We start from the raw sequence: 19,134 nt of genomic DNA, 5'->3' as shown, positions 1-19,134 counted from the left end.
AGTATCTACAGATTTTTCCAGCTGTTACTCATTATTCTGGAGACCCATATAAAGGGAAAATCAAATGTGAACACAGTGTCTTTTAACTTTAATACGGTATCTAGTGTTTCACGTACTTATAACTCTGCAAGACAGGCAGGAGCAGCCTAGATAAAAGGGAGGGTGAGTTTACTGCCCCTCATTGTGGCAGCAATTTAAATTTCATAGGGACTGGCTTTCATTTCTTTGTTTTGTTTTGTGTTTAAATAAACTCCTATCTTGTAATTCCTTCAGGTTATCAAATAGTTGAAAAAAAATTTGGTTCTTAAAAGCATACAGAGAGCCTAAATGATTTACAGGCCCATTTTACATCCACGCATGCTGGTCGGAGAGGCTTTCCTTTCAAGGTTTCAATTTTAATAAGGCTCTTGTGGGGTGGCTTTGTACACAGCCACTTGCTCCCCGCGTCATGTGGATCGGTACTCTTTCTCTTGAAATATGCCTGGATTGCACGCCCTGACATGCTTATAAACCAAATGCAGAAAAGGCACTGCAGAAATAATTATTTCATGCACCACATCCGCAACTTATTCCCACTGTTTAACCTCAGACACATTGTTCCCATTTCCACTCTTCACGAGACATTTGTTCCCTTCGCTGTTCTCTGCTTCAAGTGGATGGGGATCATCTGGTTTGTTGATGTTATGAAATATGGAATTCTCCCATTAATGGTCCCCCGATCATCTGGGAATACTTTGCACCGTGTCTGTGCCATGATGCACCATTACCTTGTATCATACAGAATGAGTTAACATGATATTAAATTACCCCTTTTATGTCACTCACATTTTCTGAAAAAGGTCTTTGAGGACCTCTGTCTCACTTCCTCCTTAGGAAGCGGGTGGCTGTGACAGCCGAAGAGGAAATGCCGTGGTGTGCATTTGGAGGTGACCTCTCCGTCGAGTCTCCGACTTTAGTGTGTGATCAGCTGCAAGGCCCGAGTGAATCAGGGTTGGAAGTGGGGACCTGAGGAAATTAAATTATCTTTTATTGGTTTGATCAATCAGTTCAGATAAAGCAGATCAATAGGTTTGAAAGAAACCCCGTTGGAAAAGCTTCTGAACTTTTCCACAGAGAGTCAGCGGAGTCTTCTAGAGTACTCATTTTGTTGCCTAAGATAATGAGTGTCAGGCATCCGCTCACTAAGTGAAAACAAGTGAAGGAGATCAGTGCATTCTTGTTTTAGCCAACAGCAAGCCAGCGTGCTGCAACAGCCGTGGTTTCCTTTTGAGCCTCGTGATTGCTGGTGGCATCTTCACTGTACCTTTCCTATCACAGTGGCTGTGTGAGCAAGATTCAAGGATTAGCAACTGAGCTTAAATCAAAACCAGCATTTAAGGATAGATTTAAAAATTGCGGACTCTTGAGGACAATCCTCCTTCAATCTTCTTTCTCATAATCCTCAGGACTCAGAGAGTTGCTGGGGAGTCTGAGCATCTATGCGCTGAGGACTGTGGGATTGGTGAGGATGGCTGGGCACACAGCCTGTGAGTTGGGCGAGACAGAGCAAGAAGTGACTTCGGGACTTCAGGGGACCAGAGTTGCCTGCCGCCAGCTTCAAGCCATGACTCTTGCACTTCTTTAAGAAATCAAGGGTTCAGCTGGATGTGGTGGTGTACACCTGTAACCTCAGCACTCTGGGAAACAGAGGCAAGGGATTGAAAGTTTGAGCTACGCCTGGGCAACATAGGGAATTAGACCTTAACCTAGATCAACAGACAAGGGATTAAGGTTCCCAGGGAGACAATACCATGCATTTGACAGGCAGGAGCTGGGTGAGTCCACTCCTATGCAGCCATAGCATGCTGGATGTGGAAGCCCAACATGTGTTTCCAGCCTGCAGGAAGCAGCGTTCCTGTCCTTGCGGGCACTGAGAGGGGTCCTTGTGTGCATGTTCACAGTATCCCTCCAACCGCAGAGGCCATAGGCAGGGTCTTCTGAGTGCCTGGTTCAGTCGCAGCAGTCAGAGCGTCCCAGGAGCTGTTCTGACGCAGACTCATTCTCCAGATTCAGCCTCCCAAAGCCGTGGCTCATGCCACTTGGATGCCTCCTAAAGCCCTGTGGTCCCAGTCCCTGGCTGCTGGCGTGTGCCGCCAGGCTATTCCCATCACACCTGGCTTCCCCTGGCCAGGATGCTCTATCTCCAACATCTGGCTCCTGCAGCTGCAAATCCTCGTAGCTGATGAGCAAACAGGCTTACAACAGAGAGGAAGAACTGGGCCACGTGCTCACTGTCAGGCTTTTCCGCCACCATTCTCCATATCGCAAAAAAGAGCGTCCTGAATCCAGCTCGGCGGTTCCCACCTCTTCCCCTGGACAGAGGCCCTGGTTTTCCCCAAGACTGAGAGGCAGCTTCGTTTCTCTGCAGTTATGAGGTTGGAGGAGTTGCCCTGGTCTGCAGTCTAATGAGCCTGCAGAATGTGCTTGTGGAAGCTTGTAAAGAGCAGAGCAGGCCAGGCCCAAGGTGGGGACATCCAGGTCCTCACAGTGTCACCACGGCGGGGCCTTTGGTTGGAACCTGCAGTCATTGCCCACCGGCCCACCATGTGGCCAGCCGGCCTCTGTGCTTCGGTCCGGCTCAGACCAGCTATTGTTATGGTACAAATTGTTTCCTGGCCCCAGGAGGTGCAGATAATGGGTCTGATGTCTGCTCTGACTTGGAATTTAATAAACTTCATAATCTAATGCAGATTTTGGTTAAATAAAAATTCCGAGGGAGAAAATGCCCACATGCAACACCCTGAGACTTCTTTGGGACATGTGACTTGGCCCTGCCACTCACTGCGCTGCAGACTGTCTTCAGAGCCCCTTCTTGGTCTGCAGTGCTCCCCAAGTCTCTGCTCCCTGAACCCAAAGCAGTGGGCTTCAGGGGTACGGACTTTGTTCAGGCACAGGGGACACACTCGCAGAAAGTTCCCGTGCTCTGCTCAAAGTTCTGATGTCATTGTCTAGAAATGCTTGATTTCTTAAAAGTAGGAGCCTGCCCTGGAAACCTAGAGGGCCGCCCATGAGCTGATAATGAGAAAACCGACTTTCCCACGGGTGCCCCAAACTCCAGACAGAGCAAGTCTCCATACCGCTGCCGCCTACATTGTCACCTTCCTAAATTCAAGGCAGCCTCCAAAACTTTTTCAAAGGCGCCCCCACTCCTGACTCAGGCACAGACCAAGACTAGAAGTCTGCAGCTTCCCCCACCCCTGGCTGTCTTCTCCGCCTCAAGTAACTTGCCTCCTTCCATCCCCTTCCTTCCTTCTGTCCCACAGGATGCTTTCTTCTGGGTGTGCTTCTGGGTGGTCAAAGGGGTATTGTGTCCCCTTTGTCTATGGTCCATGTGTGACTCTAGTAGCCGCTTTAAAACAGCATGTCTGGTGGCAAGCAAAGAGCTGGGAGTGGTGGTGCATGCCTGCAATCCTGGAATTCTGGGAAGCTGAGTCAGGAGGATTGCCAAGTTCAAGCCCACCCTGGGCAACTTAGTGAGTTAGAGAGTCCTGCCTCAAAATAAAATAAAATAAAATAAAATAAAATAAAATAAGCCTGAGGATGTAGCTATGGGTCAGTGCAAAGGCCCTGTGCCTTCACTCACAGTACCACCATGCATACAAACATGCACACAAACAGAATGCGCTGAGGTGGAGCACCCACCTTTTCTCTGGGTTTCAGGTGTCCATGCCTGAGTCCTTTCATCTGGGTCTCTCAGGTGAAGCTTGTGTGTCCCTGGCAGGTGACCTCCTGTGTGCCGCTGGGCTTTACTCTCCCAGTTTGGGGCTCAAGGTGTTCCCAGACCATTTTTCTTCTGGTCCTGACTTGTTTGTCTTCCTCATTCAGAAACAACACCCTGGAAAATAGAGGCCAGTGGGTCATTTACTGTGCCCGAGCGCGTGGTGGTCAAGGGACTGAGAGGTGTGTGTGGCTGGGGAGAGCCAGGGTGTTGGGGACAGAAGTTTGTGCCTTCCAGCTGGTGAAATTCCAGGGCTGGGCATCCCACACACCCGTGTGACCACCCTTGGAGCTGAGGCTTTCAGGAAGTATTTGAGATGAAATAAAATCATCTGGCCTGTGTGATCGCATCTGTGTCTGTGTCCGAAGTTTGTGCTCCGCTCTCTTTCTCTCTCTGCCGGCTGGTTGTTGGGAAACAGCTCTCAAGGTTTGGTGATCAAGGGTCAAGGATCTTGGCCTTGACTTCTCTCCCTCCAGAGCTGGAAACTACCAGCGTTCCTGACCATGAAGGCTGTGCTGTCTTGTTTAACAGCCCACACGGTTCATGCTCAGTGGTGTAGGCAACTCCTGCAGCTGAGGAGCCAGCAGCAGTAAGATCTCAGTGGAGGGACATTGCCACTTGCCTCTGTCTTCACCTCTGTGGATTGGGTTCAGGAAGCTCCAGAAGGAGGGGTTGTTGCAGTGAGGAAAATGTAAAACAGGAAAGGTTGAAACGCTTCCAACCATGACTGGTATGTAGTAAGCCCGCCATAAACAGTAGCTGTCATGATTACAATGTGCAGTCACTTCTGCAGACAGCAGGAATGCAATCCCTTGATTCAATAGGTATCTATGGGAAAGTCTTTGCACGCCTATTCCAGTTCTGGATGTAACCTAACAAATTGCACACACTGCTCCTACTGTGAGTCGTGTGTTTAGTTCGGGGCGAAATTGCCCTTTTTGCAATGACACTATTAGAAAATGCAGCTCATTTTATCTCTCCTTCATTGATTCCACAAATATCCAGTGACACATGTCATGCTGCTGGCCATCTCTGGTGGTGGCTGTGGAATACGGACCAAGCCCACCACAACTATGCACTGCAGCCGAGGTTCATGCACTGCAGAGTGACCAAGTATATTAAGTGTAAGCACAAAGTAGACGTGTCCACTGGAGGACTCACAATCTTTTGAACACTGGAGAGTGTGATGATGGACAAGGAGCCCCTTGGAAGAGCTGCTGTTCCATGGAGCTGGGTGACCCAGGGCTCCCAGGATGATGAGATGATGGCAAGGATTAACAGCTCTGCTGTAAAAAGGGATAAACTGGAGTCCTTGGTCAGGAAGTGGATGTTGGATGCACCTTGAAACTGTAACATAGATGTGGAAGGTTAAGCATCACATGTTTTGTTTGGAAAACCCTAAGTGTAAGTAATTAAAGAGCAAAATGAAAGCTGGGTAATTGGAGATGGGAAGATGAACCTGTTGTACAAGGGAAGGGGACAAAGGCAGAGGAGAGAGAGAAAGCGGATGTGGAAAGAATCAAGTGTGTTACATACAGGTGTATATGTGGTGGGTGAAACTTCCATCCCCATTTGTGGGGTTTCTCCAGTACTCTGTTTTGGTCCTTCCCCCAAGGGTACAAACACCAACTTCATGCTTTTGTGTTGGTTTTCTCCTTGTTCTCTACAGCCATTCTACCACCCAAGAGTTGGACTGTGCATACATACATACATACATACATACATACATACCTACACCATACACACACCAGGTCCATACTTACACCACGTGTGATCACTGGGTACTGCAAACAGGGACTGAAAAGAATAAAAAATTTGAAACAGAAAATGTTACCAATGAGGCAGGAAGGTAGGTGAGCAGGACAAACTCAGCCCAGGCATGGGCTTAGTGTGCTTCCATCCCACAGATGACCTCGTGCAGTATCCAGATGCCCTCAAATTATGGCAGGACCTGCACCCATTTCCTCCCAGTGAAAGCATTTCCTCGGTGCCTCACTCTTTACCTGGAACACAGTGGTCATTCAGTAAAGATGTGAGGACCACGTGAGCAGAACAGGGAGAATCTGATGTGAGCCTGGAGAATTCAGGCTGTTTCCTTAGAGCAGTTAGAGTTTGCAGTTGCCCAAGGACAGAATGGGGTTAGTTAGAGTAGTGAGGACTGAATCCTAAGAGGCAGGGTTTGGAAACTCGCACAGTAACGCTAGCAGGAGGAGGCGGGGCTTGGATTGGGAGGGAGACAGCTTGAAAATGCAGATTCCTGTAGTCTTCACAGGGCTGAGCAACAAAGTCCAGGTGATAGTGGCAACTGGATGGAAGGCAAAGGGCAGGGCATGGAAGAGCTCTGTGGCTGAGGGGACCTGTGCTCCTGGGGGCTTTGTTGGAGAGGCTGAATTGGGGAGGTGAGGGCACCTGGCTTGGTACTTGGCAAGGATACACTGGTGAGGCTGTGCTGGAGGATTAAAGGGGGGCTTCGTGTTTCATTAGGGTCCCTGCTGGGGAAGGGGGTACCCACACCCATGTTGGGGTGTTGTTATCCTGCAACCATGTTTCTCCCTATCCCTCAGCCACTTGCTCCAGGCATGTGGGTTTTCTCCAGTGTGACAGGTGTTCATGGTGGCTTGCAGTGAGAAGGAAGATACAGAAGCCAGCTGTCATATCCTCGATACATCTGTCTTGGCCAATGCTAGATAAGAAGAAGGTTCTTCAACCAGGAATGGTGAGAAGGTGAAGGGAGAAAATGCCTCTGGAGGATGGTTTAGGAGGCGTTTTCTTTTTGTAGGGTATGCAGGACATGGTCAGAGGGCAGGTTGGGGTGGCTTCCATTACAGTGTCTGACACTGCTCACTCCCAGAACACTGCAGCTTCCTGCGGCTGAGCAGGACCCACACTCAGGGTCTGCCTCCCCTGCTGACGTTTCAGCCTGCTGATGAGATTTGGAGTAGTGTGGTAACTGTTCACTCAGGACTGGTAGTGAGACTAAGTTTGTAGTTGGCATTCTCTGGTTAATCCTATATTTCATTTCCTTTTGTGTTTCTCATTGCTTTTACTGTCTCTGTGTTTTTACTAAATTCCTCCCAGTATTTCCTGGTTTTTTGATTCTCTCATTACCCAGATCCATAATGATCAATAGTTTTTACTATATATTTGAGGTGCATGGTTTATTTCAGTCAATGCATCTTTAGTTTTTGTGATTTCTAATTTTAATGTATCATATTTATTTAATTTTTTGGGAGGAGGCAAGTTATACTGAGTCCATTCATTAAATGGACTCCATGGTGGAAGAACACAGCAAAAGAAAAAAATCCAAATTAATAAAAACATTAATAATTGATATTTTTGTTTGTTTCAATTTCCATTTTGTTTATTTATATATTCAAGAAATATGTAATGACTGCCAAGTAGAGACATAATAAGTCCCCCATTAATAAGTAGGTTCTTCTAAAGAATCAGTGAATGAAAGGTTCAAGATGCTACATCCTATTTCAGAGTGTTTTTTAAGTAAAGTCCTTGAATTCTGTACTCAGTATAACTTTAATTCATACTTAAATATTATGTATCACAATTTCTCAGCTAACAGTGAGATTTCTTTCCTAAAGGATTTAAGTTAAGATTCTGGAACACTTTCCTCCCTCCAATCTGAGGCAGGAAAAACAAAAATGTATAAACTTTCAAGCACTTTGACATAAGGGAGGATATGTATTGCTCAACTCTAGGGGATTCTGCTCACAATGTATTCACAGAGATAGGGTTTTGTTTGTTTGATTTTGTTGTGTTTTTGATTATAAAGTATTTCGATCACACCTTCAAACAAATGGACTTAGTAGATATCTACACATCCACCCTATTGCAAAAGAATATCCATTCTTCTCAGTAGCCCATGGAACTTTCTCCAAAATAGACCACATGCTGCTCCACGAAACCTGTGTAAATAAATATCAAAGAATCAAAAGCTCCTCTGGTATACTGTAGATCAGACAGCAGGGAAAATAAAGTTAATCAAGGAGACAGCTCTTCTAGGAAGGGGGTCAAGAGATGTGGAGAGGTGCTTGGGGAGAGTAGAAGGGACCATCAACAAAAGTAAGGTGTGTCATATATGACACTCCCGGGATGAATGCAATCATTACACATTACAATCATACACCAATAAAAGTATAAAAAACATGGTGTTCTGAGAGAATAGAAGCTTTTAAAACTCCTCTGGTATCCTCTGCAGAGATGGACTACAGACCGTCACGGCCAAGGCAACTGACGATGGTGACCCCTGTATAACTTAGGATACTGTGTGGTAGGCATGTATCACCACTTAGATATGACAAAATAAACGTAAAAAGTTAAATTTGCAGAGGGGTCAGAGTGGAGGCGACTTTTACAAAGACTGTCCCTTTCAATTTTTTCTTTTAACATTTTTAGTTTTTTGCTAGTAAACTTCTATTGTGAAGTAACAGCTAGGGAAATGTTTCTTTGTTGAGTCCAAGTGACTCCTCTCTGCTCTTCCTTTCCTCCCCGGGGCCACCTCCTCCAGCTTCCCTTGGCAGTGTTTGTTAAGCAGTTATTGTCATGCTTCGCTAGTGCACCCAACACAGCTTTAAATAAAGCAACAAGGAAAAGCTGAAAAGAGACTCAGTACAAAAGTAAAATATGCTCAGGGTACCCTTCATGTAGATGAGCTTGGCTGGGGGAAACGAACTTTAAAATGAGATCATTAGCTTGGAATTTAGAGGAAACCAAGTTCTCCCACCTTCTCTCCCTTTCACTTCTCTTTGGAAATGGAGAAGTACAAATCTAGGCTGTTTTAAGGCAACTTGGAGGATGGCAGAGGGGGAGGAAGAAACTAGTCACTGTGTATGGCAGGTAGCCCTGGCAGCAACCTAGGAATCCCCACCCGCGGGTGTGAGTGGCTCAGGGGAGAAGTGTGACTCCTTGGACTTTAGGAGGAGAAGCTTGGCATTTTATCTTCACGAAATTCCCCAGGCTCTAGGCAGTGCCATAAACTAGGGGACCATCCTGTGTTCAGCCAGTCTCACCGGCAGGCACAGGTTCTTGCAAAAACTGTTTCCGGCCCACCCTGACCTTGAGTCCCAGCAGGTCCAGGCAGCCCTGTGTCCCTGGTGGGCTCTGGGATACCCTCCTTTCTGAGCTGCTGGGCTGCAGGCCACTCACTTTACGATCCCTCTGGCAGGCCCACGCCTTCTCCCTCTGCGCCCTCTCATTTCCAGCAGGGACAAAGGTTCATTTACTCTGGGCCGGGTTCCTAGTTTTTTTTTTTCCAGTGAAAGAGAATAATCCATTTTAAAAGATAAGCAAAGAGACAAGGTCAAGCCAGAGCTCCAAAACACAAGCCTTAAAAACTGCAGCTGAAACCATGTCTAAATTCAGTCCAAGACTCATTGGGAATCTTGGCTTCTGTCTCCCCTCCAGAATTATCTCTCCTAACTGTCCAGCTTGCTTTGGATAAGCCTCCAAAGCATCATCCCGTTCCAAAGACATCATCAATTTGGGGAGGAAAAATGTCTCACTTTTACTCCCTAACTATCACACCTGATTTTATCTCGGGGCAGGGCTCCAGGCCGACAGTGTTCCCCGAACTCTCACCTCAACTCCCTGCGCTCCCTGGGGTAGCTGGCGGCCTTCCACAGCCAGAGCAGGCTTCCTCCTCGCAGACAGCCTGCCGGAATGCAAAACGATGAAAATTAATGCTATTATTAAAGGATTTTTCAATTAAATGAGCAGTTCGGAGCCAGATGCTGCCTTCTGAAAGGAAGAGAAGTTTAAGTAAAAAAACCTGACAGATATTCGTTCCATCTAGCGTGGCAGAATTTATAGTAGATTACGGTCTTTGATTTCTGTGGGCTGGGGTTGTCAGGTCCACTTGCAAATGGGCTGTGGGAAGGAGTTGCACTTGTGTAATTTGAAAACATCTGGGACATCTGGTAGATATTACACCCATAACTGTTACAAAGTTTTGCTTCCTTTGAGGCCCTTTCTTCTTCTCCTGTACCCTCCGGTGGAATATCTGCAAGAACCCCATTACTTTCCACCTCTATTTTCCTCTGAAAAACAATTTGCTTTAGTTTGATACTTTAGAATCCCTTGCGGGGGGAAGTCAAGAATGTAAACCTTTATTTTCCTCCACAGATAACAATGTCATATTCTACCACCTTTTATCTTCTCACGTGCTAAGGTTTATCCTGTCATCTTTGTGTTCCAAGATGCAGGCTCTGTAAATCGAAGTCTCATGTTATGTTTTCTCTCCATGGCTGCTATATGTGGATACTTGGATCAGTGGGGTAGACTTCAGCTAGTGCTTACCCCAAGCGAGCATGTATACACATTCCACACACACATAAAGTGTCAGAATTTAAGAAACTACTGTAATCTGAAAGATGTAAAGGTTATTATAGAGTACAGAATCCTATGGGATATTGAAGTAGTGTGAGCTCACATTTGAATACAGTGCTCAAGAAAAACCTCACTGTGAGGACATGTGGGGATAAGGTGTAAGGCATCAAAAAGGCAAAGGAAGATGATGCAGGTGGACTTCCTCCTGGGAATGGCTGGGGATGCATGTATCAGTTGCTAAGCGACTCCCCCATGGTGTGATGTCATGCTGCTGGATCCCAAAGCTGGACTGGTCAACAGTGGACCAAGACGGGCCGCAGGCACCCAGCACGCATGTGCCTGAGTGCAGAAGTGTCTGGGGACATTGGCAGGAGAGGTGCGAGGTGCGAGATCCTCTGCAGATCCCCCTACTTAGACCAAGCAGGGACGTAGGCTCTTTGGGGACCCCATCAGTCAGGTGTGAGAGTCCTGCAACTACAGAGCATCATGGCGATGAGAGTGGCCCAAGTCCCCCTCACCATGGGCCCTGGCTATGGACCAGCACGGAAGTTTGGCAGACTCATCAACAACCAGACTAAGCGTTATTTTCCTAAAATGCCAACTCAAGCCACGTGACTTCCTGGATTAAAGTACTTCTTGGGTTCCCATCATGGACAATGTCTAATTATGACCAAGACCCTCAGGGTGCCATGTGAGTGGGTTGTGACCCTTTCCCACCTGTCTATTCCCAGTTCTCCTTGTAGGTTCCTGCCCCAGCCACAGGGAAGCTCCCCCTCTCCCATGGCTGGGCTTCCAGAGGCTCTCATTCCCAGCTGTCCCCTCACACCTCCTCCTCCAGAGGTAATCATCCCATCCATCAAAGTCACTTCCTTCAACCTCAGTCTACCCAGAAGCCTCGCTTCTACAAGCTGCTCTGGGCTTTCGAACCAATTGTTTATTTGCTGCATGTTTGACAGGGGAGCTTGTGAAAACAGGAGCTCGCACAGTGCTCTGGGTCCTAACCTTCCAGGACCAACGGCTGGGTCCATAGGGTCTCTGCTGTAGCTGTGCTGAGGCAAGGATTCGACCCAAAAGAGGGTAATGAGGAACCTGCAAACATGGTCCTCTCGAAGTTCTGGGACACACAGAAACTGAGGAGCACACTGCACGCAGCAGTAAAGAAAGAGATTCTGACAGTCTTCTTATGCTTTTGCTTTGGCTTGATTGTACGTGTGTGTACATGTGTGTGCATGTGTGTGTACTCTCAGGGATTGAATACTGAGCTACATTCCTAGCCCTTTAAAAAATTATTCACTTATTAATTTATTTTAAAGCACAGTCTCTCTAAATCACCAAGTTACCTAGGCGGGGCCTGCATTTGTGATTCTCCTCCTTCAGCCTCCCAAAGTGCTAGAATTACAGGAATTGGCACTACACTTAGATAATATCATTTAACTTAATTTAATTTAATTTTTCATTTGTGTAATTCTTGTTTATTTTAAAGAGAAAAATAATGATATAGAATTTCAAACAACAAAATAGATTAACAATGGTTAATAGTGCATTGTTATCTTCAAAGTAGTTGCTCAGATTACAAGAGACAGGCATGAAAATTTGATCAAACAATGTAAGCACAAACAATTCTTTTCAATGAACTAAAGAAATTTGTAGTATAGCTATCTTAGCTGTCTTGCTTGTCCTTCTTCCCATCTCAGTTGTTCTTCCTTGTTGAGCAGTTTCTTCTTCTTTAACAATTGTAATTTTTGCATCTTATACTCTTTCAGTTTGTTATACTATTGTTCAATTTTAAGTAGAAAATTTTACTTTACAATTTGATGACAAGGTTATACTAAATTATATCAATGGATATTATCATCCAATGAGTTTTATTGAAGACATTGACTCTTTTTACGTGTATGCCTCAGATTCATAAGGCTATCCTTGCAAAAGATCAAACAATTTAATCACTCTTCTAATTTTTTAGAGCAAATAATTTAAGGGCTATTCTAATTTTTTAGAGCAAACAATTTCAGGACTTTGCTAATTTTTTTAGAGCAGTGTTTTATTCTTTACCTGCATTTCAAGATTATTGCGTCATGATTACTACCAAATAGCTGAGAAAATCTATTAGATACTAAAATAGTCTACTAATTCAAAGATGTCATTATATATTTTGCAATAAAAAAACTGTTTAAAAGAAAATTGTCTCTTGAACTTCCAGAGTTCTAGTGGAATAGCCAGAGTAAGATATATGCTCCTTGATGTGTTAGGGGATGTGTAAGTGGTGATAACTGCTTAAATTTTTATACTCATCTTCTCAGTGATAAATGGCATTATAAATACTGCACTTATTTATTTTTATTGGTACATTTCAGTTATACATAATGATAACATTCATCATAGGGAATTTTTACCTGGACATGATGTATCTTGCGTTCTCTTTTTTTCTGATCCCCCTTCCCTTCCTTCAACTTTTTTCCTACCTTTGTTTACAAAAGCTTTGTTTCAAGGTTGGGGGAAAAAGGAATGAGAGAGAGAGGGAGAGAGAGAGAGAGAGAGAGAGAGAGAGAGAGAGAGAGAGAGAGTTGGGGGAAAAGGAATGAGGGAGAGAGGGAGAGAGAGAGAGAGAGAGAGAGAGAAACAGAGAGAGAGACAGAGAGACAGAGACACACACAGAGACAGAGACAGAGAGAGACAGAGAGACAGAGACAGAAACAGAGAGACAGAGAAACAGAGAGAGACAGAGAAGGAGGAAGAGAGAGAGAGAGAGAGAGAGAGAGAGAGAGAGAGAGAGAGAGAGAAAGGCAAAAAAGATTACAGAAAATGTTTGCATTTACAGTTATAGCATCATAGTAATTACGAAAATTTCCCCAGTTCCAGGAGTTCTAACCTGGAATTCACTGAGCCTTCATTTGCCCAGGCAGCAGACTTCAGGGAGAGAAGAATGTCTATAAACCCGCCACAGCTGCACATAAAACTCTGTGCAATTTAATTATGTGTCTTCAGTCTGTAAATGTCATGGGATTTTCCAGCGGTTGTGTCTGGAAGTGTCCTGGATTGCTCAATCTGAATTCACCTGATTTATGTAAAGCATCCACCCAGTAAGGAAATATATGTGACCAGGAACTAGGCACAGAAAAGCGACCCAGCCTGAAAGAGAAGAGTCCAGGACAGGCTATATTGCTTCAGATGGCCATGGGTGTGGAGGGACAAGTGGACTCAGGCTGTGACAGAGCAGCATTGCACGGGGTTCCTGATCAAGTTCCTAAGGGCCTCATTTTCCCAAAGGCACTTTGGTGGTGCTGGGAGCCATAAAAGCATAATTAGGATACCTAGCCCCATTCTCAAGCAGGCTGCATACTCACACAGTTCACACACATATACATCGTTTTTAGCAAAGACTGGGAGAGATTTGGTTCAAAATGCTATGAGAGCGCTCAGCAAGGCACAGGGGAAAGAGAAGGTGCAACTGGGAGATCTGGAAAAGTTCCCAGAAATTCTGGGCTTGAGCTGGCTCTGCAATAATCTGAGGGAGAGTGAGAAAAGCAGAGCAGATTTGGTGACAAAGTAGGCGGCAGAGTACAGCCCCTAGGTGGAGCAGAGGTTGGGGGGTTTTGGGGCAGGACAAGAGCAGTGGCCACGTACAGAATCTGTATGCCAGACCGGGCATTTCTCCTTCTGTGGTAGAGACAGGGAAATCTTCCTAATCTAAATGAATAGGCCCAGAACTGTGCTTAGAAACAGGAGTGCTAGCAGCTTGCTGTGGGTCAGGTTGGGGAGGAACAATCTTCTTGCTAGTCAGCTTCCCATCACTGTCACAAAATACCTGAAGAAGGTGAATTAAAGGTGGAAAGGTTAGCCTTGGCTCATGGCTTCGGAGGTCCTGTGGCTGTGGCTGGCTCATGGCTGTGGGCCTGAGCTGTGGCAGTGTCACGGTGGAATGTGTGTTAGACAAAAGCTGCTCACCTTACACAGCCAGGAAGCAGAGAGGATGAGAAAGAGCCAGGGTGGGAGCAAGAGAGAAAGGGGCCAGGGGCGAGCTATAGTTCCCAAAGTCAAGACACGTGATGGTTCCCTTCATCCAGGCCTTTCCTGCCATCTGCATCATCCCTAGATAATACCATCCATTTGCAGTCTTGTCTATTACAATCCTCATGACCCAGTCACTTCCCAAAGTCTCAGCAGGGGACAAGCAAGGGTTGGGCACATGGCTTTGAGGAGCCATTAGCAGGCTCTAGATAGAAAGCTGCATTCATATCAACACATTGGACACCATGAACAGCTTTACAAGAAGTGACCGTGGAACAGACAGAGGCATTGGCCAGGTCTTCCTGTTTGTTCAGATATGGCCTGAATGAAAGGATACATCAAAGATGCTTATGAAATGTTAACTTTAATTACCTGGGCAGTTAATGATGTCTTTAGCTAAAAAAAGAGTGGAATCTAGCCCTTTTCCCCAAAAAAGAAAGGAAAAGAAAGATTGGGGAGGGGAGCTGCTGTGTAGCATGCGGAGTGTGTCTTGGGGATTTGCGTAGACAGGTATCATCCATCGGCAGAAAGGACTATGGAAGATGAGAGCCTGAGATCCCGACAAGAAAGTCACCAGCAAGGCAGTGACAGTTGAGTTACAGAATACAGAAAAGGTGAGAGAGAACAGAAAAGGGATCACACCAGAGAGTGTCACATTGTAGAGGTCCCTTGGGTGAGTGTGCCTGGGATGGGGAGCTGAGGAATGCACTGGACGCTGGGCTGGAAAGGTCCACTAGAACCAAGGCAGAGGCACGGAGCTCATTGTAACAAGGAAGAGAGGGAGAGAAGCATTGTGTATGGATGAGTCTTTTTTCTGTGTTTGGTGGTGTGAGAACTGAATCCAGCCCTTTTTAATTTGTTTTTTTCTAAATTTTGAGATAGGGTCTCAGTTAGTAGCCCCAGGTGGCATTAAATTCAGTGTTAAGTTTAGTGTTAAGAGGAAGAAAAGCAGTAAAATAGACCAGTGAGGTGATGTGAGCTGCACAGGACAGAGGAGGCAGTGGACTTATCTTAGGCTGTAATTTGGACCTGGGGGAAGAGTTGAAGTTATTGTAGATGCAAAGAGACAAGCAATGTACTAAAAGAATAGACATGAACACAGAAGGTAACAAGGGAAAGTTGTGAGCTCCAAAATGCAGCTTCATTTCAGAAGGTCACAGTCAAGACTCCTTTCTGGCCGACTCCAGTCTGGGAGACTTCCAGCTGACCTTGCCAAGGTGCAGCTTTCCTGCAGGGTGATCCTATGCGCGTTTCACACCCACAGTGATAGCACATTGGATAAGAAACCATGGGGCAAGTCGATGCTCATGGGCAAAGGGCACCTGCTAAGACCAAGCTTCCTGAGCATCCATCTCCCAGTGAACAGCCTCGAAGCACACGGCAGGGTGCTCTGAACATAAAAGGTGCAGGCAAACTGAATGTAACAACTCTAGCATGACTTTTATTAGTAAACCAAGAAGCAAACTTTACACTCAAACACCACCTGTTAGGAAAAGCAAACATTCCTGAGAACATTGAGCAGTTTTCCATAAACAAAAGTCACTGAATTTAAATATTGTGCTGCTGTGACACTGACAGTTTACTGTAAGATCAATAGGTAGATGATAGATGGATAGACACATAGATTCATAGATGGATGGAGCAAAAGAAGGGGACCGTCCCCATGCCCCAGTGACTTAGTGATATATATTAATGTATTTTCTGGCTGCTAACCCTACAATCTGCCTGCAAGAAATATTCAGCAATAAAACAAAGCTTGTAACTTACTCAGCTTGATTCTTTCTGAATCAAGCTCTTATCAAAATCAAAACACAGAGCTAAGAACTGTGGGGTTTTTTAAAAATGGAACTAACAACACTGAAGTGAGAGTGACTGATATTTTTTGACAATAAATTCTGTTTATTTTACTTTTAAAGAAAAAGGAATAAAAACAGTGATACAAAACTTCAAAATAAATGAGTAGGGATTAACAGTGGTTAATGTATTGCATGTTACCTTCAAAGCAGTTGTTCAGATTACAAGATACAGGCATGCAAAAATGATCAGTGAAACAAGGTAAAAATCACTCATTTTGATGAACTAACAGAGATTAGTGGTATAGTATCTATCTTGTGATAGTATTTTTCCCAGGGAAAGGAGAAAAAGAAGCTACCAGTTTTTGAGGCATGGGCTTAGGTGTTTTATTTCTTTAATGACTTAGTAATATATGGTCGTATTTCAGATGAAAAAATTAAACGTTCAGCTGTGAATGAACTTCTTCAAGGTCACATCAACAGTCTCAAGGACAAAAAAGGGTGCATTGTAATGTTGGAAAGTTTTTATTCCAGCTCAGAAGAATAATCAGAATTTTGCAGCTGTTTGGTAAACACTGTCATTACTAAAATTTAAATGATATATGATTAAATTATTATTTATGATTAAATTATTGTTAAGAAAGATTTAAAAATAATACAATTCTTCTGTTCTTCTTTTTATTTGTCTTTTTCAGACAGGGTCTCCCCATGCAGTTCAGGCTGGCTTTGAACTCATAGCAATTCTCCTGTCTCAGCCTCCTAAGTACTGGGATTACAGGTGTGAGACTTCAGGCCCAATTCCTCTTTTCTGTTTAAGTGTCAAGTGATGTGATATTATCATCAATGTTTTTGAGCTTGTGTGTCTTTTGTCCCTAGATGAAAATCCCATGACACAGGCATGTCCCTTCCTGCACCTCTCTTCCTAACTCTGCATTTGGTGATATCAGATTGGAATCTGTTCACAATTGACTGTCCTAGGCAGAGAATTCACAGAATCTGACAAATACTGCAAATCAGGGCTTTTACTCTAGCAGGGCTGGTTGTTAATTGTTTCCCAGGGCACCACTGGGTTTGCACACAGGGCTGCACTTGTGGCCTCCCTTTCCTGGTCCTGGGCTGCACCGCACAGACAGGGCCACACAGGCATCATGAAGCACAGAGCAGCCAGGTCTCTGACTGCTGGGCAGATGCTTTGCCCTTCCTCCACAAAAAGAAGCCGGATTGAGACATGGGAAGCTATTTGTGAGAAACAGAGTTGATGGAGACCAGGACTGTCAGAAAAAGGAGGATGAACCACAGGTGAGGCCTGGCGGGCAGAGGGGAACCCGTGCATTAGTGTAGGGGGACCAGCAGCCTTTTCTGAGGAGGAGCAATGGGAAGGGAAGGAGGGCTGGGGCCACACAGCCTGAGGCTTGTGACCATTGAGCTGTTCCATCAGGTCAGGGAATGACAGCGTCAGAGCTCTGAGTGGCAGCCACACAGGGGTGACCGAAAGTGGGGAGCAGCGCTCCCCCAGCTGCCATGCCTATGGTTGCTGAAAGGCTCAGCAGAATCCCAAAGTCTTTGGTTGTGAGGGAAACCAAGAGGCAACAAGAGACTTCCTTAAGAATGTTCGGTGACTGCTGAGATGTGAAGAAGTCGAAATGGAGATGACAGATGATGTTGGAATGAGGGTCTGGGAAATTTAACTTTACTCTTCAACCTTACTCTTCGGGCAGAAGCCTGCTAGTGGTCGGCTCCATGAATGGGAGCCACATGACATTCCACATTATGGAATGACAGGACAACATTCACAAAAGGCAGGAAGTGTACCCCCCGACCCCTCCAAGTGGATGCTGCCACACTGGGAGAATGAGTCAGGGATGGTTAGTGTCCTGCCTCTGTGTGCTTGCTTGGTCCCATTCATTTTCTCCTCCATGTATCCTAACTCCCTCAGACGCTCTCGTCTTCCTGCTCCTCCTCTGTCTCACCCTGGTCTGTGCCTTGAGTGTGCACTGAAATGCAGCATTCTGAGAAAATGTCCGTTTGAATTTAGCGGCATGATAGAAAATCAGGCCATTGTGTACTGCTTCTCACATCCTGCATGGGAGCCCGTGTGTGTACCAGAAGAATAATCTTTTCGTATTTAGCATGATGTGACATAGTGTGTTAGTTTATTCTTTCTTGGGAGCCTGGATTCACAATCCTACAATCTGCATTTGTCACAACTCTGTAAATTTCTTGTTTTGCTATATTGGACAAATAATAGTCGCACTACTTAGAAATGGAATGAATTTGCCTTAAGGAAGATGGTAAAAATTCCTACTTTCCATCATTTTGGTAAGAAGCAAAAGAAATTCCTTTCTTTTTAAAATTTAAATTTTTGTTAGTACACATTTACAGTAAATAATATTTTCATTCTGCACGTGGAGTTGCACATGTGCATAATCCATCTTAATCATTTGTACACTTATAAAATGTTTTCTGTGTGTTTTTATGTGTCCCATGGAAGTGGCAGACACACATACTCTCACTGTGAGCCTGCACTGAGGTGAAATGTGTTTCCAGGTTAGGATACCATGTGAGAACCCGGCGCTGTCCATCAAGGTGACTTCCCTCCGTGGCGGGAAACACGTCCAAGCCCTCATCCCGGAACACCTCGTAGGCTTCTGCAGGCTGAGCTGGGGCACCATTGGTTCACCCTGCTGCTTTGCACTTACGATTTTCGTTTTAAATCTGACCCACACTTCCTGTTCGGCCTTCATTTCCAGGGCTCCCAGCACATCAGGCGACACCACCACGGGGTAAACTGAACTGTGGGGTTCTGTGGCCCAGTTCCTGTTGAGCATGCGCAGTTCTGCTCTCCCAGCACTCCCTCCTTTGAGCTGGGGGAGCATGTGGGGTTTTGGCAGAAGCTGGGATTCATTTAGGATCAAAGTTGCCTCTCCGTCTGTTTTTTTCCCCCCAGTGAATCATATGGCTTGGTAGCATTTTGTGAGTTCCTTGTTACACATTTTGCTCCACACCTACCTCTGGGGGGCTTCGGTTCTAAGGCAGGAACCACTGTCCTGAGGAGGGTGGTGGGATACCCTTCTGTCCTCCTGCCCTGTGCAGTCAGAATTCCCCCCACCCCTGCGCTCTTCCTCGCAGAGATGCATCTGGGAGATGCTGGGTGAATTCCGCGGTTGCATCTGCTCCGCAGACTCTAACTGATAACCCTCCCGAGTGCCAGAGTGATCTGTGCTACTTGCCTTATGG

The sequence above is a fragment of the Cavia porcellus genome, unplaced genomic scaffold (genome assembly GCF_034190915.1).
Source record: "Cavia porcellus strain 051 isolate PalLab524CR breed Dunkin Hartley unplaced genomic scaffold, mCavPor4.1 scaffold_4, whole genome shotgun sequence".
Lineage (NCBI taxonomy): Eukaryota > Metazoa > Chordata > Mammalia > Rodentia > Caviidae > Cavia > Cavia porcellus.
Note: the sequence above shows the minus strand (reverse complement) of the source record.